Raw genomic sequence first — 19,770 nt, 5'->3', positions numbered from 1 at the left:
AGTCGAGATGTAGTCTTAATGGGCTGATTTTCAATCATATTTTCTGAAAGGTTTACCATCTGACAAAACAAAAGGAAAAATGTTTCAATGAGAGCAGTTTTATTGGGAATTAGGTTGCATATAAAGTCATGCTTACTGTTTTTACAAAAAGTTGGAAACTGATGTAATTTGGAGCATATGTGCCCCGGCCCATTTATGTCTAACTGAGTGTACACATTTGAACCCAAATCGGGTGTATTAGTCAGGTTTTGAAAAACTTGATTTTGTAGGAATTATATTGTACAATCATGTTTAAATGCATTTTAAAAGTTTCTTTTTCTTTTTCAATAATTTGGCTTTTTCTAGTGTCATGTAAACATGCATTACCTTTCCAAGAGAGCAGTCACCATATCTGAAATCTCCAAAATATTAGAATAAAAGTCAACAACAATAATTTATTTTCACTTAAGCTTTTATCCAATACCTGGAGAATAACCTAAGTACAACTGGTATTACTCCTGTCTTAAATTCAACACTAACCTTAAAGTAAACTTAACCTTTGCTTTAACCAACAAGTCATGCCACTGTAAACAAACTCTTTACCTTCCAAGAGTTCCGCTTTTTGTCCCCAAATAGTAACAAGAACATTCTATGTGATCGTGTGAATGCTGTCCCCACAATTACATGCACAAGTACAAACATGCACACACACAATATGAGAAAGAGAGAGACAAGCCTACTGTAGCTAAAATGAAGCTTGACACTTCACTAAAACATTTACATTCTCACAAATGAAAATGTCTCAAATTAGTAAATGCTTCAGGTGCCGAGGCAATTAGTGCCGAGGCAGGTCTTGTAAAATTAGAGCGAGGATGAGTAAATCTAACTCAAACCTAAAGTCTGTCATAGCCAAGTGCCACACGCATTTAATGCATTAAATATTTTCACATTTCTGTCTGACAGAAATGATGAGTGATTAAGAAGATTACTACCATGTAATCAGAATTTAAATCATGCTTTTAATTATGTTGTACAAACTACCAGTTCTTTATGTTGTTGCACTATACACTATGTCCCACATGGGTCTAAACATTTTGCCCCGGGCATACGCATCACTCAGGGACAGTCTATTATCTTACAAAGACTCCTGGTTTGGCTTACACAGCCAATTACTGTGACTGTGCAAGATTTAGAGTACTGTGCTTCTATTATACTGAAATGTCATGCGACAGTTGTGAACCATGATCTGATTACGTGGAGCAAACATGACAAGATTGTGGAATTTGCTGACACCTTAGGTTAGAGGTTTGAGCTTCTTTAAAGTGTAACAGGTGCTTTATGTATTTTCCTGTTAGCTTACCTGCAACCCTTTCTTATCGTGATTATAGTTACATCGGGCTAATTTATTTTTTCTGAATTAATTCAAGGGGCCAAATTTATTCAAAAAGCCACATAAAACACAGGATTTGGACACTAAAGTCCAGGTTTGTGTCCTGAGTCTTGTTGGTGTAGGCAATGAAAACACTTGATGGAAATTGAAATGAAAAATTAAAAAAACCTATCTCAGTGAATTTATCTCTTACCCTTAACCCTGTGCTGTCATCAAACGTAAGATCAAATGTAGATAAACAAGAACAATACTGTAAATAAAGATATGTTTTTAGGAGAAAAACAGAACATGGATTCACAAGAAAGCCAAAGTAAAGCTTTTGCAAGGCTATGGCAGAAACTGTGAAGCTCGTCTCTTTTAAATTCTCCCTCACAGCTCAGTAGAGCCAACCTATCCTTATTCCCAAAATGCCTGTTCAGAACCCTTTCAAGCATGATTTTACCATAATTTTCCCACATGCAAGGATGTCCAAAAGTCTCAAAAACACTGAAATGGAGGCGGGACTTGTCACCACAGTAACCTAAAAAGGAGTGGAGGCTTGTTATAGAAGGGAGAAATGGAATATCACTTCTAATATGTGGCTATCATTAATAGTAGTAGTTTTGGTGACCAAACCTGATTTCACAGCAACTGAAAATGAAAAATGTAAAAATAACATCTGTAAAAATGTAAACAAATAAAAGTAATGGTTCCACAGGGAAACCAAATTCAAGCAACAAGAATGGACGTTGACTCTCCTGATTGGAATTGCTTTATTTTATTCCTCAATTACTTAACAACCTCCAAAATGTGGACTTTCTTTCATCAAAAGTCTTCGCCCCCCCATTTTAGCTCACCACTTGGGACGTCTTGCAAATGAGAATGGGTTGAGTTTAGGCCAATGGCTGTCAAATAGTAGTAGTTGTTTATGATCACATTCTGACGTGAAAAAAAGAAGAAATTCCAAACCCTCCAGCTAAGAGCTAATGCGTCTCAGAGCACATCAGTATTTGTCAGACTAGGACATGATGACACTACAGATATGGACATTCAGGATCAATGGGTGAAGTATTTATCAGATAGGGACCTAACCCAACCAGAAAAGGATGTTTTAGCCAAAGGAGTCAACTTTGCCATTTCTCCACAACAACTTTCAGTGATATACCTCATTACAGCTACTGAATCTGCAATAGAAATGTAAGGTTCAGAAGTTAATATAATTTATATTTGAGTTAATTTACTAAAATGCATTTATAAAGTTATAAGTTTTATAGTTAACTATTTACATATTCATGTTACACAGTTATTATTTATATATTTACATGTTTAAATATTTACAATTGCATCTTTAAATCAGTTAAGATAGTCTGTGGAATCTGCTGTTCTGATTCTTTCATTTTTACCTCAGGTTAGGTCCTAGCTTCTGATTGGTTAGTTCAGTCACATGAAAACTGTGAACAAGGAAGTGTTGTTGTTGTGAAGTGTGGACCCAGATTAAAAGGGCTGCTTCAGAAAGTTATCTGTCTCCATCCTGCTGTTTCCTCTCCTCAAGAGAGCAATCTGCCCTCATCAGCTAAATAATAAAGTGTGCACACAACTTTTTTGAGCACACTGACAGGTGATCGCATGACAGTGGACTGCCCCTCGATATGAGGACGTAATAATTCCGACAGCGACAGGAGTGAGGACCGGGACATGCGAAATTGTCACGCCATTCCTCTGGGAGTACGACTTGGCCGTGTAAAATCAAGGCAGTAAACAGCGCCTGCAAAATAATAACCACCACAGTTCTCAAGGCATCCATGCTTCTTCAGTAAACAAAGGTCGCACTTTAGACTTTAAAGCAGATTTGTTGTTGTTTTGGCGCATATTGTGACGTTCGAAAACGCAAAACTCCGGTTATCTCTGTCTACACGCAGCTGCATAAACGGAGTTTTCAAAAATCTTCACTTTGCCCGGAGTTTTTAAAAACATTCGTTTACGATGCGTTTTTATGCGTTTTCATGTGGATGACAGGTCCAAACGTAGAAAAATATATTCGTTTTAGCAGATACCCGGCTACGTGTGGATGGGGCCCAAAACATCACCATTTTGCCAGCATACAAGGGAAGATGCAGTGTGATTCTCAATAGAGCCGATTATCACAGAAAAATAATGACATCGCTGAGTGATAACACCACCTACGAGGCCCTGAAGAGGGACCTTATAAACAACTATAAGAAGAAAGGCACAGATTACCTTCAAGGCCTGGAAAAAGACAAAGATATTGACCGCTATTTCTACCACTGACTTTTCCCTGGGGAGGCCACACCGTGCATCTATGGACTTCCCAAGATACACAAGGAGGGAGTCCTACTCACACCCATTATCAGTAGCATCAACTCGGTCACCTATAACATTGCCAAACACTTTGCCTCCATCTTACCCCCAACCCCAGGAAACAGGAAACGGCTGCAGAAAGATGACTCAATGAAAGAGAGAACCAACTTCACTCCTGATCTGACCTGTGTCCTGCTGAACCGTTGCCTCTCCACAGAAACAGAGTTGTGCCATGCGATTCTCCAGTGCCCCCCATTGTGGCAAACATTTATATAGATCCATCTTTGAACTGAGGAGGTGGTCTCGCAGCACCTACAATGCAGCATTGTCTCTCCACCTTAGGCAGTTCACAACCACTCACACCTTGGATCCTGTGACCAAAACTCGCCCTTTCAGTAATGTAGACAATTCAAAAGTGAGAATGACTTGAACGACAGGCACATTGATCAGGGGGTTCAGTGACACATGTGAATGTAGTGACCCTCTCTGCCTATAAGGTTTTCAGATGAGAGGTGAAACATCTTCAAGATCCAAAAATAATTCCAGGTTCCTTTATTCAAGCTCTTAGGGTTACCATGACTTGGAGGACAGAGAATCTACATCATTACACTGAGAATTTACATCAACAATCTGACACAAACTTTCCCAGCTTTGAACACAAACTCTAGAGTGGATGTCAACCAGTGTGTGTTGGAAAAAAGCTACCAAAAAACATTGGAGAGGCACAGAGCAGGCACACTTTAATTGGCCATCGGAGGGTGGCTGTTGCTTAGGAGATAGAGCAGTCATTCACCAATCAGAGGGTCTGTGTTTCACTCCCCAGTTCGGCTTCTTGTTGAATCTCAAGTTCCCCCTGATATGTGAGCCTGTATATGATAGAGAAGAGCACTTCACGTGTGTGTTTGTGTGTGTGTGAAGAGAATATGGGCTTTAGGTAAGTAAAGCATTTTGACTCGTCAAGTAATCTAGAAAAGGCACTACATAAATGAAGATGCTCCCCCCTTTTCATCAGCAAGTTCACTGTATACTGAAATTATCATCATGTTTCTATCGTCACTATGAAATTAGGAAACTCAAGTGTAATAAAGACAGAGTGGCGTGACAAGATGAGGTCAAAACTGAAGGAAAATTGACCAAGACAGATTTCTATGTCCTACTGCCATCTCCTCAACAAGACTAATTACACTGACCCTCAGCATGCATTTGCTCACACAAATGAACGCAAGTCTGTGTTTGCCAGATCCCCAATACAGAGCATGGTGTGTTTGAACAAGGCAGCCTGTTAAAGTGTCTGATTAGATCCCTGTTTGAACAGAAAAAGGCAGCGACCTATCAGCACACGGCAGGGCCAGCCAATCATTGCAATGGCTCATCTGCTGTGTTGCTTCTGCATCAAGCTGGCTCACACAAAGACGAAGAGAGGCACACTGACTGACACAATGACAAAGACGTATAGAAAGGCTAGACACACCCACCCGCTAAGCACAATTTTGCCCATAATACATTTATTCGTTCTTATGTGAGTGCACAGCAAATTTACACTAATTTGATTGTCAATGACCTCCCCACTGTGTAGCAGGTGTGGGTCACTGTGGCAAAGGAAAGTCACAATTTCATTATTTTCTCTCTTTCTTTTATTGTTCACAGACAGTGGGATAGTTCTAAGAAATTCCAACCGATTTTTCTTGTCTCATATTCGCATTGGAATAATACATATGTGGTGTACAAAGCTAGTTGTAAGAAGCAACTTTTCGCCATGAAATTTGATATGGATTACCAGTGCACACCAGTAACCACTCCGGTGAGTTGATTATTTTGAAAACGGACGTTTATTGTGCTTTTACGGACCTTTCTAGACATGCGCATGACTTGCCATTCTGAAGCAGGTTGAGAAGAATCAAAATTAGGCAAATACCGGAGACAGCAGTAAACATCAAAAAAGCGGTGAGGGGGGTTCTAAAACATTGCAGACGACTCAGAAAAGAGGCTTAATGTTGAAAATACCGCAGTTCCCCTTTAAAATATACCACTACTTATTTTCTTGTATACTCAGAATGGAAAATCTGTCACTATCATTTACAATAGTTGCCAGAATCTATGTGCCCTCAATAGATTGATGCCAACCCAATCCCTATCCAATCCCAACCCATGTATTCATGGAGTTGGCGGCAACTACAACAGATGAGTCAATGGCTTCTCTCTTTGTCATTTTTATTTCCTTGGCCTGCCCTTATGAAGTTGTAACCATTACAAATTAGTTTTGTTTTTACAAAAAACTCAACAATATTGCCAAAAAGATTGCCATTTTATTCTCATTTAAATGGCATATATATTTATAATACATAAATACATGTTTCTGACATGGTGCATCTATACGTATGTGCCACATCAGCAACAAAGTCTGTGTTGTGACGGGTGCTGTGAGGGTTGGTGAGAAAGTGTCAGGACTTTTGTCCTGAAGACCTGGGTGTGACTCCATTGTGAGACCATTGTTGTTGTTTTTTCCACTTGGCTTGCCTTGGACTTTCTAACAAAGCATCGATTTTGGTTCAGAAAAGCTGGATTTTCTTACATACATATGTAAGGTTTGCGTAACATGTCTTAACCAAAAATTTCAACATCTTACTCTGGATGACAGTCATGCTTAAAAGAAACAAAAATCACTCCTACGGGGATTTGCTTTACTAAATGTGATTAACAATAAACAACATAATTTCTTTGTGCATTCTATTCAGAACATTTACAGGACACTGACACAAGGAACTGAAGCCTCTTTTAGAATGGACATAAAACCAATAAACATCTGACTTTTGTCTTCGGTGAGAAAGAATAATATCTGAATCCAGTCTTTTGTAAAATGCCTGCTATTATTTATTGTCGCTGACGATGTCGCACTTGGAGTACCATCAGTGAGTGCAGTCCAAAATAAGTTTTAAAAGCTTGCATTCATCAACGGCAGCATATGAGCGTACTGATAGTGGGAAAAGAGTCAACCCCCTTATGTTTGCTTGTGCACACTGATTTCGGTATAAAAACAGTGTCATGTCTGAACTCTACATATTGTATGAATATGTTGTAGACTAAGTGAAGGTCAGCCTAAACATAGCTATAACAATAACTTTAGTTGTCAGCAACCGATTTTGCGAACAATGACAACATGACAAATTATTTTTTCGTTTTGTTTTTGTGATTGATATAACCAACTGTTGCATTAGGCTTCATGTAAAACCTATTTGCTGATATCAATTGGTTGTGTATGCACAAATTGGTCTCAGGCAACAGAGTTTAACATGCAGTGGCATAATGTGATACAAAGCTTTTGATCAGCTGTCTTTCAGTGGTTCAGTTCCTAGAGGTTGGCTTAGTCTGTCAGGGTTCCAAGTGCTTGCCTATTGTCTGAACAAGTACTGGAAGGAATAATCTGGGTGTGCGTGTGTGTGTGTGTGTGTGTGTGTGTGTGTGTGTGTGTGTGTGTGTGTGTGTGTGTGTGTGTGTGTGTGTGTGTGTGTGTGTGTGTGTGTGTGTGTCTGTGCGTATATGTGGGGGGGTTGTAATGACTCCTCCTTGACTGCCTCTCCTATCTCTGACTGTCGTCTAGACCCACAGCTAAGTCTCTGCGTCTCCCTAAACTCCCCAGCACAGGAGACACAGACAGTCTGTCTCTGTCAGCAGGCACAATTTCACTCTCAGCACTGACCTTTCACATTTGATCGTTCCTAGACGGATCCATTCTTAACCCCTCACCACGGGTTCCTACCTCAGTGCCCTTCTCACCTCTACAAACACACCCACGTACATGTCAAGTCGCCAGTCTGTCCACACAGTCTTGCTCTGTCTTTTTCTGTCACAAATTTGCCCCTTTCTTTTTGTCAAACCTAACCTGCACTCTATCAATTAAGCCTTAGATTCCCTTTCCCTCTTGAGGTAGCGCCAGCTAAATATTTACTTGTAATTTGGTCAAAACAGATGAGAACGAACAGTCACTGTTTACTTCTCTCTCAGACTTCCCAACCGTAATAAATGAAAAATGACCTAATAATTAAATTTGTGTGACTGTCAGTTAGTTTGTGCCACCTTTTAAATGATATGGGTATTTTCTTTTCAGAAAATGATTACAATGAAAATTAGCCAGGGACCGATAGAAATATCTTTGTTTTGCATATGTAACAAACTGACTTTAGATAAAGGAAGGAGTGACAGCCTAATGAGGGCCAAGTGCAGATTAATAAAAGAATGACTGACTACCATTGGGAAAATAATCACCACACTGTTCAAGTTCTGCATTTACAGGTCATTAAAAATTTCATCTGATAGTACTAATAGACAGCAGGCAATGGAGGGATACTAATTTGACTGAATAATAAGTATAATTACGAATAAATGAGGAGGCTGTGCACGTACAGTTAGGGCAGGATAGCGGTGCCTTTTCCTTTATTTATGCAAGTATATTTCTAATTTTGTCTGAAACAAGACAATTTGACAAGAAGCTCTTGAAACATTTGTCTTAACTAAAGGCCACTCATCATGAGTGCATGCTTAAGTTTGACCTCGAATAAGGCAGGCTTCACCTGGAAGAGGTGACAAATGAGAGAGAAATCCAGAATTCTCTACCAGCTTCACAAATATCTGGAGGAGACTTAATTTACTCTCACACATCAAACATGCCTTCTGTGAACTTTCATCCTCTGAAGAGACGGTGCAATTTTTTTGATCCTAAGATCAATAAATAAGGGTAACTGGACTTCTTCTTGGTTCTTGAAGACGTTTCAAGTCTCATCCGAAAGGCTTCTTCACTTGGTTGGTGGGGAATATCGCCTTAGAAGTGATGGAGGGGCTGTTCACAATTGGTAAGTTGTTACAACCATGTGTGTCACTGAGGCTACGGCTACACGAAAACGAAACGAGGTTTCTTTTGAAAACGGGTACGAAAATTCTTGCGACCACACGACAACGCGCTGCTGTAAAGACTCAGGTCCAGACGAAAACGGATGAAAGCGATGAAACGATGCAGTACACACGCCACTGTGTCACGCCACGCTGTGAGACAATAGAGAAGTGTTAAAATTGGCTCACAGCGTCAACGTTTGACTGACGCAAAAACGTTTTAGCTGTAACAATGGAAACGAAACGAGGCCGTTTTCAAACTTTCCCACTCTGGAACCCGTTCTCAAAAACTATCGTTTTGGGGTAGTGGGAACGCCGGCTCCGTGTGGCCGCGACAGCGAAACGATAAGAAAAAGTATCGTTTACAGTGAAAAACGTTTTCGTGTAGCCGCAGCCTGAGTCTGCCGTTGTTTGAACAACCCACATACCACCACTTTGGTCAGGTGACTAATGTTAAATGTTATTGTTAAATAATGAATTGCTTTTCCAACCATAATGCTTGTACATCAAGTATTTAGCGGAGCCAAAGGAAAACCAACTCACTGTTTTTAAGTATGTGAACTTTTGGAAAGATCATATTGACTGCAATAGTTAAAAATAGAAAATGGGAAAATGGGGGGTTGAGTCTTTTCTAGCCATATTTTGTAGAACAAACAGTGAGTGAGAGTCACCAGAAATGAAGGGCATGATCTAAACTTTGTAGGTCGTGGATGTGGATAGAGACTGTACTACTGTGGGAGTTCTTGTAAAATGCTGAAACACCCAAACCACACATTTTCCTCAACCTAAACAAGAAAGTTTAGTGGCGACACATAACAGGTAGTTTTTTGCTAAAGCCCAACCAAAAAGTCACTAAAAATAAAAGAAACAAGATGCTCAAGTATAAAGTATTGAGGTTACTACACAGTATGCAGTTTTCAAGAGGTTGAGGTTATTTCACGTATTTCTGTTAAATTATTTTGTAGTTTTGAGATAGAACACTGTTGCCTACCGAATACAATCATGTTTGTCATCTGAGTTGCTCCAAATTTTGCTTGGTAATAATGTCTTTATCCCTGCTTAAAGCAAAAAGGGACTGTTGTCTTTTACATAATGTTACCTCTATATCAGCTGATGATTTGCATGATGGATTTCCTTAATGGGATAGTTCGCCTCTTTTGACATGAAGCTGTATGACATCCCATACAAGCAATATCGTTTATGAACAGTGATACAAAGGGAGAGAAAATAGCGCCAAGCGATTGTGAGGTCTGACTTTTTCCTGGAGAACGTTTTTGTGATGCTAATGTATTACTCTTTTGAACGCATATTGTTTTGAGAATCAAAATGCTTTATTTTTTAAACCCCAGACAACTAGCCGGACTACCTTCGTCAACGCCAAAATGAGACTGGAACTTGTCTCACAGGACACAAGTATGGGACAATATTGCTAGTATGGGATGTCATACAGCTTCCTGTCAAAAGAGGCAAACTATCCCTTTAAGACAGACATCCAACAACCTGTGAAGACAGAAGAAAAACAACAATAATACAATACAATTTGACATGTTACAGTAATTGGGCTGTGAATTTAGATCATATTTAAGCTATAAGCTAAGCTAAGTCAGAAATCTAGTGAGAATTATAAGGATGCTACGAGAGTCTACCAAATTAACTGCAACATCTAAAGAAAACAAAAGGATGCGTGCACTGCGAGCCTGATCTTTCCACTCGCCTCTTGATCACCACCAGCCGCAGCAGAACAGAGGATGATATTGTGTGCCAGCTGCAGCTGCTCTGAGGAGGGCAGTCTGCTTTTTGTGTTTCCCCTTCATCAGTAAGAAAAAAAAAAAATCCAATTCTGGGTCCCACAAACACTGAACACACTCCTGTTTGTGACACTTTTCACCCACAGCACATACCACACCCATGCCTCTCCCAGCACAAAATTTCCTGCATTCTCGTCTTCATTCCTCCCCCTCTGCACATACCCTCCACATGCCCTCTACTATCCCTCCCTGTGGTCATCTAAACTGCCTGTGCTGAGCATTTAGGAGCATCTCTATATTTATTCTATCTCCACCCTGCTTCCACCCAGGCAGACCGTGCTATGCATCTTTCATCCACGCAGCTGAATGACCTATATTCACTGTCTAGCCCCATGCAAGCATAGTCCACTACTGTTCAGCTCTGTCGTGCTGCTCAAGCACTGGCCCAAGGCAACAGCTGTGGGTGTGGCAGCCAGGCTGGGAATGGTCACTGCGTGTACCGACTCCTGTTCAAAGAAATCTATCCTGGCTGTCTAGGGCACACTAGATATAAAAAAAAGAATTGACAAAACTACATTATATTGCACTGAAATCAAGAAAAATGACCAGTAACAGGCCCACATAAATGATAAATATTTGAAAAATCTACTGTTTGCTCTATTAGATACTCAACACCACTGAATATAGGTCAAAGCCTTTCTCATAGTACATGACCCAGTTTACCTGTTTTTTGGTAGTTTTTTTCTAGAGCAACATTACATGCTCTAATATGATTCAACTAATTATCGCTTCTTATAACATTTCTGTAGGCTTATGAGCACAGGAAAAATAGATCAAACAGCACATAAAGACGAAGATAATTTGCTCATCAAGAACGCACTCCTAATTCACTGCTTGTTGTCCTTGACACAAAGTTGTTTTTTTTTTTCTTCTTTTTGTTCAGCAGTGAATAAGCAATCAAATATCTATTGATCCAGGTCAGTGGGCTGCTCCCAAACATTCATTCTCTGCCATTATCTTTGGATCTGAGTTTAACACTATAATAAAATGTACCACCCACATGTCTCACAAGAGCAAAAAACTAGATGCAGTAAAAAAAAATTTGTGAATTTTCTTCGTGAAGGTGGTGACATTTTGCTAAATGCAACAGATACAGAGTTGTTGGTACCAAATCAGGCAATGGATGTCTTGTGCCATAGTCGACCTTGTTATTTTATTCAAATGTTCTGTATTGTAGTCAACTTTATTTATCAATATTTCTTTCTGCACCTTCACTAGCTGGATTTTGTTCAGTTTTTCTTCCCATCCTTGTTTCACTCCTGTTTTCAGTGACTGACAGACACCTGTGTTAAGTTTCACCTCCCTCAGTATGCTGAGGGTATCTTATCTTGGTCTTGTCATGATCTTCGCGAGAGTTTGAGCCCACGTGCAGATTACACTCAGAAGACGGGAGAAGGTTAACAGTCTTTATTAGCAAAAACCTGGAAGCAGGAATAACAGGCGTCTTGATGACTTGGAGGTAGAACCGGGCTGGCGTCCTGATGATTTGGAGGTAGAACCGGGCTGGCGTCCTGATGATTTGGAGGTAGAACCGGGCTTGGCGTCTTGGTGGATAACAAAGCGAGCGTCTGAAAGGTTTCCCTCTTGGTGTGCAAGGATCACCTGGAACAAGGTAAGTAACAAAAGTTTGATTTTTAGGAGGTTAGAGTTTAGCCTAGAGGTAACAAACGTACCATAGGAGTCGGATGCCCCTCAAAATCTCGGGCGGGAGGAGGGGCTCGGCCGGAGGGCACAAAGGGCTGATTTGGACTGGTTTAATCTGTGATACATGAAACGTAGGGTGAATGCGAAGGTTGGCTGGTAAACTGAGATGGACTGCAGTGGGACAGATGGAGGTTATCTCGTAGGGACCAATAAAGCGAGGTGATAATTTCTTGGACATGGACTTCAATGGGATGTCCCTAGTGGAGAGCCAAACCTTCTGACCGACAGAATACTGAGGAGCGAGTGTCCGTTTCTTGTTGGCAAATCTTTGATTTTGATTGACTGTGTGTTGAAGCGCGAGGATAGTGTTAGACCAGATGCGTTTACAACGACGGATATGGTGGTGAACAGAGGTGACAGAGATACTTCTTTCATCTGAAGGGAAAAGAGGTGGCTGATAACCTAAAGAGACTACAAAGGGAGATAGTCCCGTGGCGGCAGAGACATGGGAGTTGTGCGCATACTCCACCCAGGGTAAAAACTAACTCCAATCAGAGGGGTTAGACGATGTGAAGCAGCGGAGGGTGGATTCCAGTTCTTGATTCATGCGTTCTGTGATACCATTGGTCTGAGGGTGATAACCTGAAGACAAGGAAACCTTGGCATCGAGAGCAAGACAGAACTGTTTCCAGACCCGAGAGGTGAACTGAGGACCACGGTCCGAGAGGATCTCCAGAGGAATACCATGAAGCCGGAAGGCGTGTTTTACAAGCAGTTGCGCTGTCTGAAACGCTGACGGAAGTTTTCTGAGGGGAACAAGATGACAGGCTTTAGAGAAACGATCGGTGATTGTGAGAATAGTGGTCATACCTTAAGAAGGTGGTAATCCAGTGACAAAGTCCAGAGCAATGTGTGACCACGGCCGTTTAGGAATGGGGAGAGGTTGCAGTAATCCGGAGGGAGTTTTATGTGAAGGTTTGTTTCGGGCACAAATGGAGCAGGCTTGAACATACTCCCTAACATCTCTGTGCAGAGATGGCCACCAATAGTGTCGGGAGATCAGAGCTATGGAGCGACTAGTTCCTGGATGGGCCGAGAACTTGGATGAATGAAACCAGTGAATAAGGCGGGAGCGAACCGTGGAGGGAACAAAAGTTCTGTTGGGCGGACCTGAACCCGGATCTGGCTCATCCTTCTGGGCTTGCAGGACCTGGTTCTCGATTTCCCAGGTTAATGAGCCAATTATATAACTGGGTGGAATAATGGTAGTGGGTTTATTGACCGTCTCATCTGGGGAGTATTGACGAGATAAGGCATCTGGCTTGGTATTCTTAATACCTGGGCGAAAAGTGATATGTAGGTTGAAGCGTGAAAAGAACAGGGACCAACGGGATTGCCTGGAATTTAGACGTTTGGCAGATGATATGTAAGATAAATTTTTATGATCAGTCCAAATCTGAACCGGGATCACCGTACCCTCCAGCCAATGGCGCCACTCTTCAAAGGCCAGCTTGATCGCCAACAGTTCACGATCTCCAACGTCATAGTTTCTCTCTGTGGAAGACAGTTTACAAGAGAAAAAGGCACAGGGGTGGAGCTTACCATCTTGATCAGAGTGCTGAGAAAGAACTGCTCCCACCCCGGTGTCCGAGGCATCCACTTCTAGAATAAATTGTTTCTCCGGAGCTGGGTGAGTGAGGATGGGAGCCTGGGAGAACCTGTTCTTGAGAATTTGGAATGCCGTATCAGCCTCTGGTGTCCAGGTAAAGGTTCTCTTAGTAGATGTGAGTGCAGTTAAGGGTGCGGCTACTTGGCTATAGTTCCGAATAAAACGGCGGTAAAAATTAGCAAAGCCCAAGAAGCGCTGGAGCTGCTTACGATTGTCTGGGATGGGCCAGTCCAGAACCGCCTTGATCTTGTCAGGATCCGAACCCACCTTCCCACTCTCTAGAATGTAACCCAGAAACGTAACTGAAGGCTTGTGGAAGACACATTTCTCGGCCTTTACAAACAGTCTTTTTTCTAGGAGACGTTGAAGCACCAAACATACATGACGGCGATGTTCTGAGAGTGTCTTTGAGTAGATGAGGATGTCATCCAAGTAGACAAAAACAAAGACGTTCAAAAAAATCCCAAAGGACATCATTTATCAGTGCTTGGAATACGGCCGGGGCATTACACAATCCAAAGGGCATCACAAGATATTCAAAGTGTCCTATAGGGGTCTTAAAGGCCGTTTTCCACTCATCACCCTGGCGAATACGAACGAGATGATAAGCGTTGCGAAGATCTAACTTGGTGAAGATGGTGGAATCTTGAACGGGTTCGAAAGCAGATGAGATGAGTGGTAATGAATATTTGTTCTTTACAGTGATCTGATTTAACCCACGATAGTCTATGCAGGGGCGTAGTGAACCATCCTTCCCAACAAAAAAGAATCCTGCACCTAGTGGCGAAGTAGAGTGACGTATGATTCCAGCTGCTAGGGATTCATTAATATAAGTCTCCATGGTAATTCTTTCTGAACGAGACAGGTTGTAGAGCCTGCTAGAGGGAAGTGGAGCACCGGACAGCAGTTCAATGGTGGAGTCATAAGGACGGTGAGGTGGTAAAGACAGGGCCTTAGTCTTGATAAAGACAGATCTCAGATCATGATATTCCTTAGGAACAAGGGACAGGTCTAATGGATCTGGTTCTTGGGATGACAATGATGGTTGACTTGTCGGGACAGCAGATAATAAGCAAGAGGAGAGACACTTAGTAGACCAGGCAACAATGCTTAACTTGGACCAATCTAGGTGAGGGTTATGTTGTCTTAGCCAATCAAACCCCAGAACTAAGTCCGACTTCTTAATAGGGAAAACGAAAAGGGTGGTTAGCTCCTTATGGTTACCAGAAATAATCACTTCCAGGGGCCTAGTTTGATGTGTAACCATGGGCAGGGTTCTTCCATCCAATGCTGTTACATGAAGCGGAGAGTTAAGAGGTTCTATGGCTATCTTAGCTCGAGTGACGAAATATTGGTCGATCAAATTCTTATCACAACCAGTCAATTAAGGCAGAAAGGTTGTAACGGTGGCGATTAGTTAAAATGGCTGCTGGCAAACTTAAGCGTGAGGAACCAGACTCCTGAGTATGGTCCACCGGTCTCCCCACTACAATCGGCGGACCCCCCCTTTTTGCCGAATCGGACATTTAAGTAAATAATGCTCGGAAGAACCACAGTAGAAACACTGGTTCTGTTCCCTGCGTTGCTACCTTTCTTCTTGACTTAGCGATGTGCGACCAATCTGCATAGGTTCGGGCTCGGAGACAGGTGAGTTACAGTAAGGCCGCGACATGGTAACAGGTGGAGACAGAAAAAAGGCTCTGGAAACCGGCCTTTCTAATTTAGCTCGTCTTCTCTCTGATTCGGTTGTCGATTCTATTAGCTAAAGAGAAACTCGTCCAACGTCTTGGGTTCCTCTAATCTAGATAATTCATCCTTTAAAGATTCATCCAGAGCTTGGTAAAAGACTGCTTTCAAAGCCTTAGCGTCCCAACCAGAAGCGGCTGCCAACGTGTGGAATTCTATGGCGAACTCAGTGATAGGTCTACCCTTCTGCCTAAGTGCCCATAATCTACGTGACTCACTGACCCCATCTATCTCTGGCGAAAAAGTATGTTTAAATTCAGCAATGAAATTATTAAAAGAACAACCAAAGTTATTTATGTCAGTAAACCGGGCCTCCGCCCATTTCAATGCTTCGCCAGTTAGTAAATTTATCATAAATGAAATCTTAGCCTGGTCATGGGGAAAGGACCAAGGTGACCAATAGAGAGAGCAATGGAGCAGAAAACCCCCACAACTACCGGTCTCACCAGAAAATCTTTCAGGAATGGGGGAGGTGACGTCACAGGGAGGTGGAGTCTGCTGTTGGGGGCTGGCAAGCGAGCCCCCTGGCGGCCCAGAGGAATCTCCAGACTGATTCTGCTGGCGGAGTCCTGCGATGTGCTGTAGCTGCTGAGAGTCGCTTTGCTGTTGATCCATGAGACGTTTGAGAATGGCTTCATGAGACTGAAGTCGCTGTTGCTGGTCCGAGATCGCTCTTCTGAGTGCGTCTGCTGGGTCTGATTGGTCACAGTATTCTGTCATGATCTTCGCGAGAGTTTGAGCCCACGTGCAGATTACACTCAGAAGACGGGAGAAGGTTAACAGTCTTTATTAGCAAAAACCTGGAAGCAGGAATAACAGGCGTCCTGATGACTTGGAGGTAGAACCTGGCTGGCGTCCTGATGATTTGGAGGTAGAGCCGGGCTTGGCGTCTTGGTGGATAACAAAGCGAGCGTCTGAAAGGTTTCCCTCTTGGTGTGCAAGGATCACCTGGAACAAGGTAAGTAACAAAAGTTTGATTTTAAGGAGGTTAGAGTTTAGCCTAGAGGTAACGAACGTACCATAGTAGTCAACCCTCTGACGGTGAGTTCCTGGCAGCAGCTTCTCCTTTATGCTTTCCACTGATGAGCTCTGATGGAGAACACCTGCCCAGGAACCCAGCAGGAGACCAGACGCCATCTTCAGGGGAGACAAGGAAGCAGCAGCCAAGGACAAAACAGAACACAGCCAGAACCCTGACAGGTCTTTACCAGTTGTACCTCTGTTCCACTCTTGAATCTCTGGATTTTACTTTTTGGGGTACCCGCATGTGAAGTGCTTTTAGTTTGTTTATCAAAGGTTTTGTATGTTTGCTTGTTTCTTCATTTTAATGCCTTCTCTGTTTGACTCCTCATTTGGATCCTCCATTTCTACCAGACATTTCCTGTTCTTTATAGTGTTGCACATAACTCAGGGTTTTATTTATGCTACCACACTCCACTCCCTGTATGGATCAATCAAACAGAAAGAGCTTTTCAGTGAGTGTAAGCGTCTGGAAAACAAGCAAAAATCTTGTGAAGTGGACACTAGAAATCTCAGAAGCTGTGCAGTTAAGAATTTTGTACTTTTACGTGGTGATAAAAATTTGCTCTCCTTCAGTATAGTGGCACTGATGCATTCAAAAGCTGCAGATATAAACATAATGATATTGATCTTCTCAAGTTTGAAAGGACACATCTATTTATTAAAAGTTATTATCCACGCTCGATTTTCCATGCAAAGTAAAAAGATGGCACCAACAAGAAAAATGGTAATCTGATTTGCTTTCCCCGGGGTATGATTTGTATTGCAAATATAGCAGCCCTCTGAAGCGAAGCTGCTGAGTCACAGTTGTTCCCACACCCCCCGGAAAGTGACCTCTCTTGAGGAGAAGACAGGTGTCTGCCCCTTCCCTCAATGGCAAGACCCTCAACCACAGTGTCACACACACACACAAAATACACAGGCATGAATCTAAACACTCAAGCCAGCTTCCAGGTTATGAGGTCACTCTGACATTCACAGGCCAAGCTGTCATGTCAGGCTTTATTAAGAGCCTGAGTGTCTGGGAGATTTAATTAGCGTGGCCTGGTGGAGGCAAGTCCCTTGTGCAGGTTTGAGCTGGGGTCTAATAGTTTTTCTCTGACTGGAGCTGGACCATGTGCAGTTAAGGCTGAAAGCTACATGTGACACGCCATTCTAGCTTTCCCAGTGTGGATTGTCATATTTATTAGTGATAGGCCCTGGGTTCTGAGTTCATGTAAATCAAACAGAGGGAAGGAATCAGGCATTGTGTCTAGTACCATAAAAGATTAGATTCAGATGTTCTGAACAAGAGAAACAAGCCACAAAAACCAAAATAACAACCTATTGTGCATACCTTCATTTAGAATGTCATAGTTACTTCAATACTACAAGATGTCTGCTCATAGGGGTACATACATACAAGTCCTATCCGTCATGTTTGTCAAGGCCAGAATTATATTTCCTTTTAGATGCCGACATGAACAACTGCAAATATCATAATGACTCTTAATTTTACTTTCTTTTATTCTGCTTTCAAACCATTTGGAGGATGTATTCAGGATGCTCTCTGCCAACTACAGCCAAATGTATAACACTACATTGTGCATGCTGTATAAAGCAATACTAATTTAAATAATTTACCAAAATGCTGATTGTTGCCAACTTTTTAGAAATTTCTTTATGCAATACCTCTTGCACAGCAACGCAGAATTTGCAGCTGTGAATTTTATGCTGAAAAATGACATTTTAAATCATCAATATTTCAAAGAGAATTAGATTATTCATCTGGATGGTCAGCAGACCTGATTGTGGTTTTCAGTTGTTGAAGTTGTTTTGGCATGGTGGAGATTTCCCAAAACTGAAGTTTGTATCTTTAAAGGACTGTAACTGCCATTAAATCTTTCTAGTTTTAGAAAAACTAAAAGTTCAGCTAAGTTCGTTATGTCACTGTGGTTATTTGTAAATTCTAAATGTTAGAAATCAAAATAAATGGTTATGTCATTTTAAAACTAGCAACTAAATTTTATCAATAACAATATGTCTAATTTATATGTCAAAAGATTGAGGGAATATCACTTAGTGTCTCTACTTCAAAAAGTAGAATAGGCCACACATACTGTCACACAAACACTCAAAGCACTTATCATATACAGTTTTTGCACTCACGGCATTTTTTTATGTTGTTTTTATTTTTTATCACACACCTCTGAGCACACTGGGGGCAATGTGGGGTTTCAGTGACTTGTTCAGGGACACTTCAAAACTTGGAGGGGTATTGGATCAAACTATCAATCTATCAATCTTCCAACTGGAAGGCAACTACTTTATTGCCCGAGCCACAGCCGCTAAATCTCAGTGTAGTTTTACTACTTCCACTGTGCTTTAACCACTGTGACTATATTGTCAAGGCAGTCTCACACCCGAATGTGCAATGGCTACATTGGTCCACAGCACAAAATGTTAAAGTGTCACAAAAAGGGCTCAAAAATGGTAAAATTACACAAAATTGTTACAAGCCTATGTCTGCCTTTCCAAGTTTTGCATTGTGCAAGAAAATGTACCTTTGCGCACATTTTCTTGAGAGACTGGGCTGATATTATAAAAGTGAATGTGTTACTATAAGTGATGTGTTTGAGTGTATAGCACGTGGCTCTCCAGAGACAACTTTGCCTTTGATGTAGGTGCCAGCCAGCCGGTTGGATGACTGCTCAGCTGTTTCTGAAATGGGAAGAGAGGCTATCAGGGATTTCAGCTCCAGACCCACAAGCAGATGGTATTGTGTACATACACAAACATTAACGTACAGGGATGGATGCACAGTTTTAGAGACTGTAGAGCATACGTATACTCTCACATGCCAATACAGAGACATACAGTTATTCTAATCCACGCTTGCACGGATCCAGCTACACAACTTCTCTCTTAAGTAACAGCAGGTCCAACATGACTAATCAAATATTGACAACAAGAAAACCAGAGGCTTCTTAGACACTGTAAATTACTGTGGCAATAATTGTATTAGTGTAGTGAATGAATTTAGTGGCTGTATGCTTGCAGGCTCTGCAGCAGGACAGAGCAGAGGTCTGCTCTGCTGCAGGTTGCTCTCACAGACCCTGTCGTGTTGTCAGCTGTTCAATGTCACACACCATTACCTGCAACAAGTTTCACAGACAGACCTGCACATGCAAAATCATGCAGTCCTTTGTAGTTAGTATCAAGGGTTTATTGTACATTTTAACTCTGTCAAAATGTGGTTCAACAGCAGGTGCATCATTCACAGCTCTTTGACCCATGTTGTTTGTTCTGTAGCTACATGTAGCTTACCATTGAACACCTGAGGATACTGTGCA

Source organism: Odontesthes bonariensis, chromosome 1, assembly GCF_027942865.1.
Source record: "Odontesthes bonariensis isolate fOdoBon6 chromosome 1, fOdoBon6.hap1, whole genome shotgun sequence".
In the NCBI taxonomy this organism is placed as follows: domain Eukaryota; kingdom Metazoa; phylum Chordata; class Actinopteri; order Atheriniformes; family Atherinopsidae; genus Odontesthes; species Odontesthes bonariensis.
This window is presented reverse-complemented; position numbering follows the sequence as displayed.